Genomic DNA, 16,683 nt, shown 5'->3' on the forward strand with positions numbered 1-16,683 from the left:
GCTTAGAAGCAGTGCCTTTGTCATGGTCAGACCATTTTCTACTACGGCTTGACTTCCTGGCTCCAATCCTTCCCCGCAGGGAGGCGGAACCAATTAAGATGTTCCGCCCCAGACGCCTGATGGACCCAGAGGGCTTTCAGATGGCGCTTGGGGTTATTCCAGAGGCACTTGTCCACAGTTCGGCAGAGTCTCTTGCGAAAGCCTGGAATGAGGCTGCAGCAGAGGCTCTTGACCGGATTGCGCCTTTGCGACCTCTCCGTGGCGCTAGACCCCGTAGAGCTCCATGGTTCAACGAGGAGCTCCGGGAGTTGAAACGCCAGAAGAGACGTCTAGAGAAGCGATGGAGGAAGAGTAGGTCTGAATCTGATCGAACACTTGTAAGAGCTTTTATTAAGACTTACAAAGTGGCGCTCAAGGCGGCAAGATGCGCGTACCATGCCGCTTTGATTGCATCAGCGGAATCCCGCCCAGCCGCTCTGTTTAGGGTGACCCGCTCCCTTCTTAATCAGGGGGGAGTTGGGGAGCCCTTGCAGAGTAGTGCCGAGGACTTTAACACGTTTTTCGCTGATAAAGTCGCTCGGATTCGGGCCGACCTCGACTCCAATTGTAAAACAGAGTCGACTGACAACGAGTCAGTCGAGGTGACTGGGGCACGTACTTGTCCACCTGTCTGGGAAGAGTTTGATCTGGTGACACCTGATGAAGTGGACAAGGCCATTGGAGCTGTGAGTTCCGCCACCTGTTTACTGGATCCGTGTCCCTCCTGGTTGGTTTCGGCCAGCAGGGAGGTGACACGGAGCTGGGCCCAGGAGATTACCAACGCTTCCTTGGGGAGGGGAGTTTTTCCATCACTCTATAAAGAAGCGCTTGTGCGCCCCCTCCTCAAGAAGCCCTCCCTGGACCCAGCTGTGCTTAATAACTACCGTCCAGTCTCCAACCTTCCCTTTATGGGGAAGGTTGTTGAGAAGGTGGTGGCACTCCAGCTCCAGCGGTCCTTGGAAGAAGCCGATTATCTAGGTCCCCGGCAGTCGGGTTTCAGGCCCGGTTACAGCACGGAAACTGCTTTGGTCGCGTTGATGGATGATCTCTGGCGGGCCCGGGACAGGGGTTTGTCCTCTGTCCTGGTGCTCCTTGACCTCTCAGCGGCTTTCGATACCATCGACCATGGTATCCTTCTGCACCGGCTGGAGGGGTTGGGAGTGGGAGGCACTGTTCTTCAGTGGTTCTCCTCCTACCTCTCTGGCCGGTCGCAGTCGGTGTTAGTGGGGGGACAGAGGTCGGCTCCTAGGTCTCTCCCTTGTGGGGTGCCTCAGGGGTCGGTCCTCTCCCCCCTGCTATTTAACATCTACATGAAACCGCTGGGCGAGATCATCCAAGGACATGGGGTGAGGTATCATCAATATGCGGATGATACCCAGCTTTACATCTCCACCCCATGCCCAGTCAGCGAAGCGGTGGAAGTGATGTGCCGGTGCCTGGAGGCTGTTGGGGCCTGGATGGGTGTCAACAGACTCAATCTCAACCCGGATAAGACGGAGTGGCTGTGGGTTCTGCCTCCCAAGGACAACTCCATCTGTCCGTCCATTACCCTGGGGGGGGAATCATTCCCCCCCCTCAGAGAGGGTCCGCAACTTGGGCGTCCTCCTCGATCCACAGCTCACATTAGAAAAACATCTCTCAGCTGTGGCGAGGGGGGCGTTTGCCCAGGTTCGCCTGGTGCACCAGTTGCGGCCCTACCTGGACCAGGACTCATTGCTCACAGTCACTCATGCCCTCATCACCTCGAGGTTCGACTACTGTAATGCTCTCTACATGGGGCTACCTTTGAAAAGTGTTCGGAAACTTCAGATCGTGCAGAATGCAGCTGCGAGAGCAGTCATGGGCTTACCCAGGTATGCCCATGTTTCACCATCACTCCGCAGCCTGCATTGGCTGCCGATCAGTTTCCGGTCACAATTCAAAGTGTTGGTTATGACCTTTAAAGCCCTTCATGGCACTGGACCAGAATATCTCCGAGACCGCCTTCTGCCGCACGAATCCCAGCGACCGATTAGGTCCCACAGAGTGGGCCTCCTCCGGGTCCCGTCAACTAAACAATGCCGGTTGGCGGGCCCCAGGGGGAGAGCCTTCTCTGTGGCGGCACCGGCTCTCTGGAACCAACTCCCCCCGGAGATCAGGACTGCCCCTACTCTTCCTGCCTTCCGTAAACTCCTCAAAACCCACCTTTGCCGTCAGGCATGGGGAAACTAAACATCTTCCCCTGGGCACGTTGAATTTATATATGGTATGCTTGTGTGTGTGTGTATGTTAGTATAGGGGTTTTTCTTAAATTTATAATATTTTAATTAATTGGATTAATGTATTGGATTGTCTTTTCACTTGTTGTGAGCCGCCCCGAGTTTTCGGAGAGGGGCGGCATACAAATCCAAATAATAAATAAATAAATAAATAAGGAAGGTCGTAAAACAAGGAAAAACTCACTTAACAACTGTCTCATTTTAAGCTAGAGAAATTTTGGGCTCGATTGTGATCGGAAGTCAAGGACTTTAGAACCAATAGTGGGAATTCCCCCCCCCCCGCCCTGCCCACTGAACCGGCAGGATTCACTGGTTGGCCACGCCCCCAAACTAGCTCTAATTGGGGCGCCATAGGCGCCGCCATTTTGTTTATAGAAACATAGAAGATTGACGGCAGTCTGCCCTTATACTGTTTCCTGTATTTTATCTTAGTATAGATATATGTATATCCAAGGCATGTTTAAATTCACTTACTGTGGATTTACCAACCACATCTGCTGGAAGTTTGTTCCAAGGATCTACTACTCTTTCAGTAAAATAATATTTTCTCACGTTGCTTTTGATCTTTCCCCCAACTAACTTCAGATTGTGCCCCCTTGTTCTTGGGTTCACTTTCCTATTAAAAACACTTCCCTCCTGGACCTTATTTAACCCTTTAACATATTTAAATGTTTTAATCACGTCCCCCCTTTTCCTTCTGTCCTCCAGACTATACAGATTGAGTTCAAATGCCCTGAAAGCCTTACAGGGCCTAAAACTGTGCAGTTATCCTTTAAAAACCATTCCGTTAAAATTTCTTGGAAAAGCAGCTCAAGGCATAGCTTGCAAAATATGCAGGGCATGTGTGATCTTGACTGAGAAGCTCACCCGATCCTGCAAAACCAGGAGAGGGTGGTTTGATTTCATCACCACCTCCTAAGGAAATCCATGCTTCCTGGTTTTGCACAAGGCATAATTTACTTTAGAGAAACTCCTGCCGCAAAATGAGCATGTTGGTTCCTGGTGGTTTGTTCAAAGAATAGGGCAAATTCAAGGTGTATTGGCCTGTAGTTGGGGCTGGATCCCTAATTACTAGATACTACACAGCAATTGAAGGTAACAGACTACAGAATCATGTCGGAGCATGTTTTTTTTCCCCCTCCTTAAGAGCATTTGGCTGATCCTTGAACCACAAAAAATAGCAATAGCATTTAGACTTCACAGCACTAGCCCTCTCTAAGTGGTTTTACAGAGTGTAAGCATGTTGCCCCCAACAATCTGGGTCCTCGTTTTACCGACCTTGGAAGGCTGGAAGGCTGAGTCAACCTTGAGCCTACTGAGATTCGATCTGCCAAACTGCTGGCAGACAGTGATCGGCAGAAGTAGCTTTCAGCACTGCACTCTAACCACTGCACCACCGAGGCTCAAAAGAATAACGAATGTATTTTAATTTAATTGACTTCTATGCTGCCCAATCCCATAGGTGTAGTACTGCCGGCCACTGAAGTTGATTGTAGATCTGCAGGTCAGTGGTTCAAATCTCATCACCGGCTCAAGGTTGACTCAGCCTTCCATCCTTCCGAGGTGGGTAAAATGAGGATCCGGATTGTGGGGGAAGTATGCCGGCTCTGTTAAAAAGTGCTGTTGCTAACATGTTATTTTTTTGGGGGAGGTATAAATTTTTTATTGTTTTTCACACCTTGCAAAGATTCCAATTTACATAGCTTAAATTAAAATATAACACAATACCATATCAAATGCCAATTTCTTAGTCAAATTAAACAAATTTTTCAAATTATTCATCCAATTATTTTCTGGTACATATCATTCATCCTGTGCTACCTCCTTTCCAAATGCTATCATCCGGATTTTAGATAATCTTCTTCGCTTTCATTTATATTTAAAGTGCTATAGCTATCTAAATTTCTCTTGGCTATTTGCTGTTGTTCTTAACTATGCCATCGTGTTTCAGTCCCTTCTTAGAAAACACATTCCTACTTTCATTTTTTTAAAAAAACACACAAAAACCTCATTTTATCATAACTGCCCTTAACAATAGAAAATACCCAAATTTAGAACTCTTTAAAAGCCCAGGAAGGAAAGAGAGTATTGCTAACATGTTGTAAGCCCCCTGAGTCTAAGGAGAAGGGTGGCATAAAAATCAAATAGATAGATAGATAGATAGATAGATAGATAGATAGATAGATAGATAAAGAAAGAAAGAAAGAAGAGAAAGAAAGAAAGAAAGAAGAGAAAGAAAGAAGAGAAAGAAAGAAAGAAACAAAAAGAAGAGAAAGAAAGAAAGAAAAGAAAGAAGAGAAAGAAAGAAAGAAGAGAAAGAAAGAAAGAAGAGAAAGAAAGAAAGAAGAGAAAGAAAAGAAAGAAAGAAAGAAGAGAAAGAAAGAAAGAAAGAAGAGAAAGAAAGAAAGAAAGAAGAGAAAGAAAAGAAAGAAAGAAGAGAAAGAAAGAAAGAAAGAAGAGAAAGAAAGAAAGAAGAGAAAGAAAGAAACAAAAAGAAGAGAAAGAAAGAAAGAAAAGAAAGAAGAGAAAGAAAGAAAGAAGAGAAAGAAAAGAAAGAAAGAAGAGAAAGAAAGAAAGAAAGAAAGAAAGAAAGAAAGCAGGGAGAAACCTCTTTCATCCCAGAATTACTAAAGAAAAACAGCTTTCTCACAACAGCATGATTGATAAGCCAGGAATGAGATGAAAACAAGGTCAAGGGTGGTGGAAACACAATCGACATTTGAAGTGTAAGTGGCGATGGGGCCTTTGTCGTAAGCGGGAACCAATGGGAGTTCACACATCCCTAACTGCACAGACCAGTCAAGGTGTCTGGTTTTCTCCTTTCCTTGGACCTTGGAGCGACTTAATGATTTGCTAGCGAGCTCGCCTGGTCTCTGTACTCATCCAACTCTGGGTAATGGTTAATTTCCAAGAGGTGCCTTGAGGCTCCGTGTGTTGGCAGCCTGAAGCTTTTCTGTTAGAAAATCCAGAGTGTTTGCCCTGGATAACCCTGGAATTATCCACAGAATGATTTTCCTTTCTTTATTTCTTGTCCTTGAGAATAGGTACGAAGCAGAGGTGAGTTTCAGCAGGTTCTGACAAGATCATAGTAACAGAAATTTTGAGTACAGTAGTTTGGAGAACTGGTAAATACCACCTCTGACTGGCCCCGCCCCTATCTATTCTGGGTCTCCCGAGTCACAGTGGATTGGGAGGAAATGGGGATTTTGCTGTAACCCTCCCCTGGAGTGGGAAGGGAATAGAGGTTATGTAGTATCCTTCCATTGCCACGCCCACCAAATCATGCCACACCAACCAAGCCACACCCACAGTACTGGTAGGAAACATTTCTCTCTCTATATATATCTATCTATCTGTGTGTGTGTGTGTGTGTGTGTGTGTGTGTGTGTGTGTGACTTGTTTTTTTTGCTGAATTTGAAAATTAAGGGAGACTAGGATAGATCTATTTCGGCCTTATTTTGGCCTCATCAGCTAGCCATACCCTCACTGGGACTTGAACCTGCAACCTTTGTCTTGTAAGGCAGAGAATTAACCTCTAGGCTACAGTATCCAATCCCTTCAAGCTCTGCACCACATATATATCCATACCTACCTACCTACCTACATCTATCTATCTATCTATCTATCTATCTATCTATCTATCTATCTATCTATCTATCTATCTATCTATCTATCTATCTTCTCTCTCTCTCTTCTCTCTCTCTCTCTTGATCTTCTAACTATCTATCTGTCTGTCTGTCTCTCTGTCCGTCTATCCATCCACCCACCCACCCGTCAGTCTGTCTGTCTGTCCGTTCGTCCGTCCGTCCATCCATCCATCCATCCATCCATTTGCTTGACGGGCTATTCAGAACAGCACCCCCCCCAAAATTGTTATGTCATGGGCACAGAATGCGGTTCAGAGGAACCGTGACGGGTCGCCTCAGTACTGCAATATTTTGTTGGAGTCGTCCCCCCCCAGCACCCCCCCTCCCTCCTTGAGCAGATGTCAATTTCTGAGCTCATTTGAGAGAAACCTTTCTGTGTTTGCACATAGTTGACATTTTTTTGAAGCCGTTGCAGTTGTCTCTGCGGATCTATGGAAACAAATATTTGCTCTTTCTGAAAGGAGCGAAGGCAAGATAGTCATCAAGCAGAGCTTTGGGGGCTGATGTTGCCTCAAGATCTGGAGGGATCTGGAAGCGTTTACAGAGCTCTTTCTGAGTGCTGGGAATTTATCTCTCTTCACTTATAATCTCCTGGTTGTTTGAAAAGCATTTCTGGAATATTTCTGCCTTTTTTAACAACAGCAACAAAAAAAAATTCTATACAGTGATACCTCGTCATACAAACTTTTCGAGATACAAACCCAGGGTTTAAGATTTTTTTGCCTCTTCTTACAAACTATTTTCACCTTACAAACCCACCGCCACCGCTGGGATGCCCCGCCTCCGGACTTCCGTTGCCAGCGAAGCACCCATTTTGCGCTGCTGGGATTCCCCTGAGGCTCCCCTCCATGGGAAACACCACCTCCGGACTTCCGTGTTTTTGTGATGCTGCAGGGGAATCCCAGCAGCGCAAAGACAGGCGCTTCGCTGGCAACAGAAGTCTGGAGGTGGGGTTTCCCAGCGAGGGGAGCCTCAGTGAAATCGCAGCATCGCAAAAACTCAGAGGTCTGAAGGTGGGGTTTCAAGGACTTTGGTGTTTTTGCGATGCTGCGTTTTCACTGGTGCTCCCTTCGCTGGGAAACCCCACCTCTGGACTTCCGTTGCCAGCGAAGTGCTCGTTTTTTGCGGTGCTGGGATTCCCCTGCAGCATTGCAAAAACACAGAAGTCCGGAGGTGGGGTTTCCCATGGAGGGGAGCCTCAGGGGAATCCCAGCAGTGCAAAAACGGGTGCTTTGGCTGGCAAAAGGGGTGAATTTTGGGCTTGCACGCATTAATCGCTTTTCCATTGATTCCTATGGGAAACATTGTTTCGTCTTACAAACTTTTCACCTTAAGAACCTCGCCCTGGAACCAATTAAGTTTGTAAGACAAGGTATCACTATATTTCTTTCTTGCTTTCCTGAAGTGTTAGTTATTGGGTTCATGACTTTTAAAAGCCACTATCAACACACTCCGATCAATATCTAAAAGGCCCTTACAACAGACACTATCAATACCACACATGCAACACCACGCACACACACTCTGCTAGAGAGAAGCTTCCAGAAGATCAGCAGTGGGTTCCTACCGGATCTGATAAAGCTGCTGTACGAGTAGCAAAAGAGGAACTGTATGCACAGGTTTGAATGTCTTACGTGCATGTGTGTGGACATCTCAGCGCATGCTCCATTTCTATTGTCTAGGACAGGGGTGGGCAAAGTTGGCTCTTCTATGACTTCTGGACTTCAACTCCCAGAATTCCTGAGACAATCATGCTAGCTCAAGAATTCTGGGAGTTGAAGTCCACAAGTCATAGAAGAGCCAACTTTGCCTAACCTTGGTCTAGGATGTCTAAGCAATGCAGGTTGGTATCGCGGGGGAGGGCCTTCTCGGTGGTTGCCCCAGCTCTATGGAACCAACTACCGCCCGATGTCCGTACTACTCCCACCCAACTGGCCTTCTGCAAGGCCACGAAGACCTGGCTTTGCCGGCAGGCCATAAATTTACATCTCTGATGGCCAACTGTATGAATGGTGTGTATGTACAGTATACGATTGTGCCTGTCCTTTTTATAATAACTTTTTTCATGGGGTTTTAGTTTTAAGATAATGTTTTAGTCTTTGATAATGTTCGACTTCTTTCTATCGTTTTGTACCTATTTATATTGTATTTACATTGTTGTTGTAAGCCGCCCTGAGTCCTTCGGGGCTGGGCAGCATAGAAGTCAACTAAATAACTAAATGTATGTATGTATGTATGTATGTATGTATGTATGTATGTATGTATGTATGTATGTATGTATGTATGTCTTGGTCAGAAAGTGGGAGCAGCAGAGCTTCCTTGGCTGAAGAAAAACTAGATAGGAAGAATCAAGACAGCTGAAGGCTGAGTGACAGGAAATCGATGCTTTATCTTTCAGTATATCAATCTTGGCTCCATTCAAGGCACTTGGATCTTAATTGTGTGGAAGCAGATCAGCAGAACCCAAAGGCCTAGTGTATGTTTGTGTGTATGTGTGTGTGTCTGTTATGGATCCAGCAAAAGCGAAAACCATGATGATCAGCAGGTTTAGTAGCATCTGTCCAGGTCAGGACTTTATCTAGTTTAATCTCTGTAGGTTAATTTCTATTAAGATCCTCCAGAGGAATGAAAGCGATTTGAACATTTGGGAAAGGAAGTGCTGCAACTCGGCTAGGATAAAGAGGCATTAGCAGAAAGCTGCAAATTACTCTGCAAGGGGGAAAAAACCCCCCACATAGAAACATAGAAGTCTGACGGCAGAAAAAGACCTCATGGTCCATCTAGTCTGCCCTTATACTATTTTCTATATTTTATCTTAGGATGGATATATGTTTATCCCAGGCATGTTTAAATTCAGTTACTGTGGATTTATCTACCACGTCTGCTGGAAGTTTGTTCCAAGGATCTACTATCTTACAGTAAAATAATATTTTCTCATGTTGCTTTTGATCTTTCCCCCAACTAATCTCAGATTGTGCCCCCTTGTTCTTGTGTTCACTTTCCTATTAAAAACACTTCCCTCCTGGACCTTATTTAACTGGTCCTTATTTATCTGGTCCAGCATCCTGTTTTTCATAAGGACCAGCTAGATCAGGGGTGAAATGCTACCAGTTCGGACCAGTTCGAGCGTACTGGTAGCATCAGCCGCTGGTGGTTCTGGAGAACCGGTAGCGATATCAGCACAAGGCTCCACCCGCCCAGCCACCCATCCAGACTTTGCCATTTTCTTTTTTTAACCCTCTGCGCATGTGCAAAGGTTTCTGTTCATGCTCAGAGGGAGCAAAAGTGCACTTTCACACTGGCAGGGGAGGTAAGTACAAGGGTTGTCAGGAAAGTACCATGTATGAATCTTTCGGCTGTGGCGAGGGGGGCGTTTGCCCAGGTTCGCCTGGTGCACCAGTTGCGGCCCTACCTGGACCGGGAGTCACTGCTCACAGTCACTCATGCCCTCATCACCTCGAGGTTCGACTACTGTAACGCTCTCTACATGGGGCTACCTTTGAAGAGTGTTCGGAAACTTCAGATCGTGCAGAATGCAGCTGCGAGAGCTAATCATGGGCTTCCCTAGGTATGCCCATGTTACACCAACACTCTGCAGTCTGCATTGGTTGCCGATCAGTTTCCGGTCACAATTCAAAGTGTTGGTTATGACCTATAAAGCCCTTCATGGCACCGGACCAGAATATCTCCGGGACACACAAGATTTTTGCGCGATGGGTGCCCAAGATTTTTCTCACCAATTGCTGAGTTTTGAATTTTTTGGCTGAAGGAAAATGGGTATGGCGCCACTGCATTGATCGACGTTTGCTCTCCAGAGTATGTTGACAAGCCCAAGTTTCATCTCCTGTCACTATACAGCTGAGAAAAGCCTCGCCTTCCATCTTGAAACGCTCAAGAAATTATCAGGTGGCACTCTGTCGATTTTGTGTGTTTCAGTAAGCATCTTGGACACCCATTACAGCAGCGTTCATGCCCTTATTCCTAATACAGCGATGTCTCGTCTTACAAACGTCTCGTCATACAAACTTTTCGAGATACAAACCCGGGGTTTAAGATTTTTTTGCCTCTTCTTACAAACTATTGTCACCTTACAAGCCCAAGCCGCCACCACTGGGATGCCCTGCCCCCGGACTTCTGTTGCCAGCCAAAGCGCCCGTTTTTGCACTGCTGGGATTCCCCTGAGCTCCCCTCGCTGGGAAACCCCACCTCTGGACTTCCGTGTTTTTGTGATGCTGCAGGGGAATCCCAGCAGCGCAAAAACGGGCGCTTCGCTGGCAATGGAAGTCCGGAGGTGGGGTTTCCCAGCGAGGGGAGCCTCAGTGAAATCGCAGCATCGCAAAAAACACAGAGGTCTGGAGGTGGGGTTTTCCGTGGAGGGGAGCCTCAGGGGAATCCCAGCAGTGTAAAAACGGGTGCTTCGGCTGGCAAAAGGGGTGAATTTTGGGCTTGCACGCATTAATCGCTTTTCCATTGATTCCTATGGGAAACATTGTTTTGTCTTACAAACTTTTCACCTTAAGAACCTCGTCCCGGAACCAATAAAATTTGTAAGGCAAGGTATCACTGTACATTTGTGGTGGTAAATCAAGGACTACCTGTACAATTCCCAGAATACTTCAGGATGGAGAAGCTGCCTAGGAAGTCTGGGAAACACTCTCCCAAAGCGGCTGGATAGCAAGGAGTTGAAGACAACTGAGTGCAGGTTCCTCTTTCATGGATTTGATTAATCCCGTACAAAGTCTTTGATTCCATAAGCGGCGGTGTGGATACCAAAGCACGGTGCCCTTTTGCAGTGTGTTTGCGGGGCTCTTCAGCATCAGAAAATGAAAACACCAAGAGACCCTGAGACTTGAAATGCAGCAGCAGACATGCTCAGCACATTCTTGGCTGCCTTCGCTGGCTCCAGGCGGGTGTCACTCGAGATCCCGGCTTCCCGGGCTAAGGCAGAGGAGTGTTTACTCCTGGCTGGCCCAGCGGAGTATTATTAGCTTTTCTCTGGTTTCTTGTTTGCATTTGAAGATGTGAAGGTCATGGCTGGAAAAGAGACATTTAGTCATGTCTCATTCATCTCTTCCTCCCCCTTGGCTCAAATCTCTGCGGCCCATTTCTGGTACGTGGGCTTGGGATCCATTAGCCGGGCTGGCTGGCTGATCAACGGGGAAGGAAGAGCAGGTGTATTAAAGGGGAAGGGAAGAAGGAACCTGCAGCCAATTCAATACAGCTAGTCCAGTAATGGGTTGCTACCCCTACGAGGGTCGGGCGCAGGGGGAGTAGTAAGTTTATGCACTGTTTATTGAATACTTAATAGTTTTTTTTAATTGTCCTTCCTTCTCTAGCACCTTAGTACAGTGATGGCGAACCTATGACACGGGTACCACAAGTGGCATGCAGAGCCCAACCCCAATGGGACTCAGGGCGTCTAATAGAGGACAGTAAATATCCAGCTGGTATAACCAGTGTTAGTCGCCATGCTATGAAAAAGATGTTGAGACTCTAGAAAGAGTGCAGAGAAGAGCGACCAAGATTATTTGTTTGTTTATTGATTGATTGATTGATTTAGTCCCCTAATCCTTTGTGAATTGGGTGGCATATAAGTCCAAATAACTAACAAATATATATACAGGTGTCTTACAAACGCTTCATCATACAAACATTTCGAGATACAAACCCGGGGTTTAAGATTTTTTTGCCTCTTCTTACAAACTATTTTCACCTTACAAACCCACCGCTGTAACTGGGATGCCCCACCTCTGGACTTCCATTGCCAGCGAAGCACCCGTTTTTGCACTGCTGGGATTCCCCTGAGGCTCCCCTCCATGGGAAACACCACCTCCAGACTTCCATGTTTTTGTGATGTTGCAGGGGAATCCCAGCAGCGCAAAAACGGGCGCTTCGCTGGCAACGGAAGTCTGGAGGTGGGGTTTCCCAGCGAGGGGAGCCTCAGCAAAATTGCAGCATCACAAAAACACAGAGGTCTGTAGGTGGGGTTTCGAGGACTTTGGTGTTTTTGCGATGTTGCGATTTCGCTGATGCTCCCCTCGCTGGGAAACCCCACCTCCAGACTTCCATTGCCAGCGAAGCGCTCGTTTTTGGGATGCTGGGATACCCCTGCTGGGATTCCCCTGCAGCACCATAAAAACACAGAAGTCCAGAGGTGGGGTTTCCCATGGAGGGGAGCCTCAGGGAAATCCCAGCAGCGCAAAAACGGGCGCTTCAGCTGGCAAAAGGGGTGAATTTTGGGCTTGCACGCATTAATCGCTTTTCCATTGATTCCTATGGGAAACATTGTTTCGTCTTACAAATGTTTCACCTTAAGAACCTTGTCCCGGAACTAATTAAGTTTGTAAGACAAGGTATCACTGTATATATATATTTGTTAGTTATTTGGACTTATATTCCACCCAATTCACAAAGGATTAGTGGACTGGAGGATAAAACATATGAAGAATGGTTGCAGGAACTGAGTATGCCTACTTTAAGGAAAAGAAGGACCAGGGGAGACATGATAGCAGTGTTCCAATATTTGAAGGGCTGCCACAGAGAAGGAGTCAACCTGTTTTTCAAAGCACCCAAAGGCCAGAGAAGGAATAATAGATGGTAACTGATCAAAGGAGAGATTCCGCTTAGAAATAAGGGAGAAATTTTCTGACAGTGAGAACAATCAACCCATGGAACAGTTTTGTCTTCGGAAGTTGCGGGAGCTTCATCCCTGGAAGCTTTCAAGGAGAGATTGGACTGCCTTCTGTCATAAATGGTGTAGGGCAGGTAGGGTGAACCTATGGCACGGGTACCACAGGTGGCATGCGGAGCCAGATCTGCTGGCACAAGGGCTGTTGCCGTAGCTCAGCTCCAACGTGCATGTGTGTGCAGGCCAGCTGATTTTAGGCTCCCACAGAGGCTCTGGGAGGGCGTTTTTGGCTTCCATAGAGCCTCTGGGGGGATGGCGGACAGCGTTTTTACCCTCTCCCGGCTCCAGGGAAGCCGTTAGAGCCTGGGGAGGGCAAAACATGAGCCTATTGGCCTCCCAGAAGTTGGGAAATGGGCTGTTTCCAGCCTCCAGACGGCCTCCAGGCGGTGGAGGAAGCTGTTTTTGCCTTCCCCAGGCATTGAATTATGGGTGTGGGCACTCACACATGTGCAATAGTGTGCACGCATGATCTTTCGGCACCCGAGGGGAAAAAGGTTCACCATCACTGCCTTAGTATGATCCTTAATTACTTTTAAAATGGGAAATAATTAAATAGTATGTTTTTACCCATAAATGCTTTACATTATGTAGAACTGAACTTTTATAGCAATTAAAGAAAATTGAGCTACTTGCCCAATCTGTTATCCTACTGAACCTTGTGCGTTCAGTACAAAAGCTTAAAATGTTACTGTGTTCCTCAACAAATAATGCTGTCTATCATTTGTCCTTTTTGTGGCTATTCAAATAATTGTGACTTAATCAACTGAAAAAGAGTCCAAGCACCTATTGGAAAACTTATCTTGGTTGGTAAGCCACTCCCACCCACCACATGACCTTTAAGCCACTCCCAGTCACATGATTGTCAAGTCACTCCCACCTGGTCATATGGCCGGCAAGCCACTCCTACCTGGTCACATGAGCCACATCCACACAATAAGCCATGCCCACATTGTATAGTTTTAATAATGGGTTTTTAATGTGCATTTAATATATTGTATTTGTGACATTTGTATTCTGTTATGAGCCGCTCCGAGTCCTCGGAGAGGGGCGGCATACAAATCTAATAAATTATTATTATTAAATTATTATTATTATTGTAAAGTAAAAATTTTGGCAGTCCATCGCTGAGCTAGTCTTTTGTTTACAGCCATTTGTTTAATGACCAAAGTTACGATGACACAGGAAAAAAAAGTGACTGAAAAAGCGACGGTGTTTCACACACAGCAACCCCATGGCTATGTGATCAAAATTCTTATGCTTGGCAACGGGCGCATATTTACGACTTTCCAACTCTGCTTTTCCCCCATTTTGAGACAGGTAAGGGTTTGAAGTTAGGTAGTGATTGACTGCCTTTGGTTTTATTGGCATTTAAGGTGCTCATTTTGCTCTTGAAGGTGTGCAAACACAGCTTTGGGTTGGAGGGAGAGAGTGGGTCAGGAGTGTTTTTCTAAAGAGATGCTTTGCTTGCCTCAAACCTCTCCAAGCTACTCACTTTGTCTGTTAAAAGACCACCTCCTGCGCCGAAACAGCCAAAACAAACTTTAAAATTGTGCCCTGTCCATCAAGAATGTAAATGGATGCCGGAGCCCATGTGCCTCACAAGCCATAGCTTGCCTACCCCTCGCTCAAGGATTTGGGCCCTTAAAGGCAGCTTCTCTTAAAACCACACATCCTAAGATCTAACGACAGATTTGAGGATCAGCAAAAGAGAAGAGATCACTAAATCAATAAAATCCTTGCCTCTGTACTATAGATCTCTCCCTCCTTCTCTCCCTCCCTCTTTCTCTCTCTCTTTCCATCCCTCCTTCTCTTTCTCTCCTGTCTCTTTCACTCCCTCCCTTTTCCCCTCCCTCTTTCTCTCTCTCTTTCCATCCCTCCTTCCCTCTCTTTCTCTCCTTCCCTCTCTTTCCCTCCCTCCCTTTCCCCCTCTCTCTTTCTCTCTTTCCATTCCTCCTTCCCTCTCTTTCCCTCCTTCCCTCTCTTTCCCTCCCTTCCTTTCCTCCTCCCTCCCTCTCTCTGTGTCTCTTTCTCCCCAGCTGGTTAAAATCTCTCCAATTTCGGAAGACGTTTATTCCATAACCCATGTCAGATTTAATCTATACCCTGTTTCAGCGCCTCTCTCTGCCTGCTTTTACTCTATTCGCAATTGCGCCTGGTTTTTGTTCATCTTCTCAACAATGTCAATTCTTTGAACGGCTTCTAAGGATTGCCAGCCACTCAAGTTGATATAAACGCACCAGATGGCAGCAAATTGGCTTTTTAAAAACACAATTAAATGCACTTAGAGCGGAAGATTCTGGAAGGTGCCAGGCTGATGTGAAGTCTTGAGTGACTTAGATTTGGAACTAAAGTTTACGAAGCCAAGATTCTTTGTCTGCCATGAATCAAGAGACTGGACACTTGTGTTTACTCATGGAGAAATACAGCCCACCCTCCTGTTTTATAATTTTCTTTCCTCCACAAAAATGTAAGCTAGGATCCTGAACCCCAAGTCCCAAAGCCTTCAGCTAATAGGAAATGTTTTGGACTTCAGAATTTAGTGCCTGGGATCTAAACAACAGATTTCTTGACGTTCACCAGTAGCCATCAAAAGCAATACCGTAAAAAGAAAGATTAGGAGTTCAAGTCAAAACAGGCAAGTAAGAGAACACCTATCATCCCTTCCAACTCTGTTATTCTCTCTTCTCTTCTCTTCTTTTCTCTACTCTACTCTTCCTACTCTATTATTCTCTCTCCTCTCCTCTTCCTACAACCAAGATGATTAAGGGATTGGAAACCAAGACTTACGAAGAGAGACTGAGGAAACTGGGCATGGATAGCCCAGAGAAAAGGAGGGCCAGAGCGGACATGATAGCAGTCTACAAGTATATGAGGGGATGTCACAGAGAGGAGGGGATCACTTTACTCTTCAGGGCACCAGAGGGCCGGACGAGGAACAACGGCTGGAAGCTGACCAAGGAGAGATTCAACATGGAGATAAGGAGGAACTTCCTGACGATCAGAGCGATCAACCAATGGAACAACCTACCAGCGGACGTTGTGAACTCCAACACTCTGGACATTTTTAAGAGAAGATTGAACTGCCACTTGACTGGTATACTATAGGGTTCCTGCTCGGGCGGGGGGTTGAACTCGATGGCCTTCATGGTCCCTTTCAACTCTAACAATCAATCAATCAATCAATAAACAAACAAACAAACAAACAAACAAACAAATACTCTATTATCCTCTCCTCTCCTCTCCCTACTCTATTATTCTCTCTTCTCTTCTCTACTCTACTCTTCCTACTCTGTTATTTTCTCTTCTCTTTTCTCCTCTCCTCTCCCTACTCTCTTATTCTGTATAATTGTGGCATCTTCAGAGACAAAATGCACAAATACCCCAGACCATGGAAAACGAGGCAGGGATTGACTGGGCTCCTGTCCTTTATAGCCGGGTGTCCTGGCACCTGAGTGTCTGGCTGTGCCAGCCACAGTTGCTGGCAAAACATCAGGAAATCTGATTCTTGACCAGGGTCACTAAACCCTGAAGCTCAACCGTGCCCAGTGGATACCGGTGGGCCGTGAAACCCTAAACCAATGTAGCCTGCAGCTAATCTTCCACGAAGATCTTAGGGCAAAAGTAAATGGAATATCCAGAAGATTAAAAGTGGGGAAAGTATTCCTTGGCAGAGAAAGGTCAGAGAAGGACCTCCATAACAATGATAGATGCCTCTGAATTTTCCCTCTTTCTCTTGGGAAAGAAAGCACTCATTCTTCCATGTGCCTCTGAAGTGAGCCTTTTGCAAAAATAAAGAGAGGAAGCCTGCTGGAAGAAGCGTTGTCAATGAATAATGGCGAGGGATGCATATGTAATATCCAAACGTAATGTACATTGCATAAATAATGGTAGTTATTGTAATGAAAGTATTATATAATGGAATGACAAAAACAAAAGAAACAAGAAAGTCAAGTTGCATCCTGAAAAAACACATTTATTTATTTATCCATCCATCCATCCATCCGTCCATATTTATTTATTTATTTATTTATTTATTTATTTATTTATCCAT

This window comes from Erythrolamprus reginae, chromosome 2 (assembly GCF_031021105.1).
Source record: "Erythrolamprus reginae isolate rEryReg1 chromosome 2, rEryReg1.hap1, whole genome shotgun sequence".
Taxonomy (NCBI): Eukaryota; Metazoa; Chordata; class Lepidosauria; order Squamata; family Dipsadidae; genus Erythrolamprus; species Erythrolamprus reginae.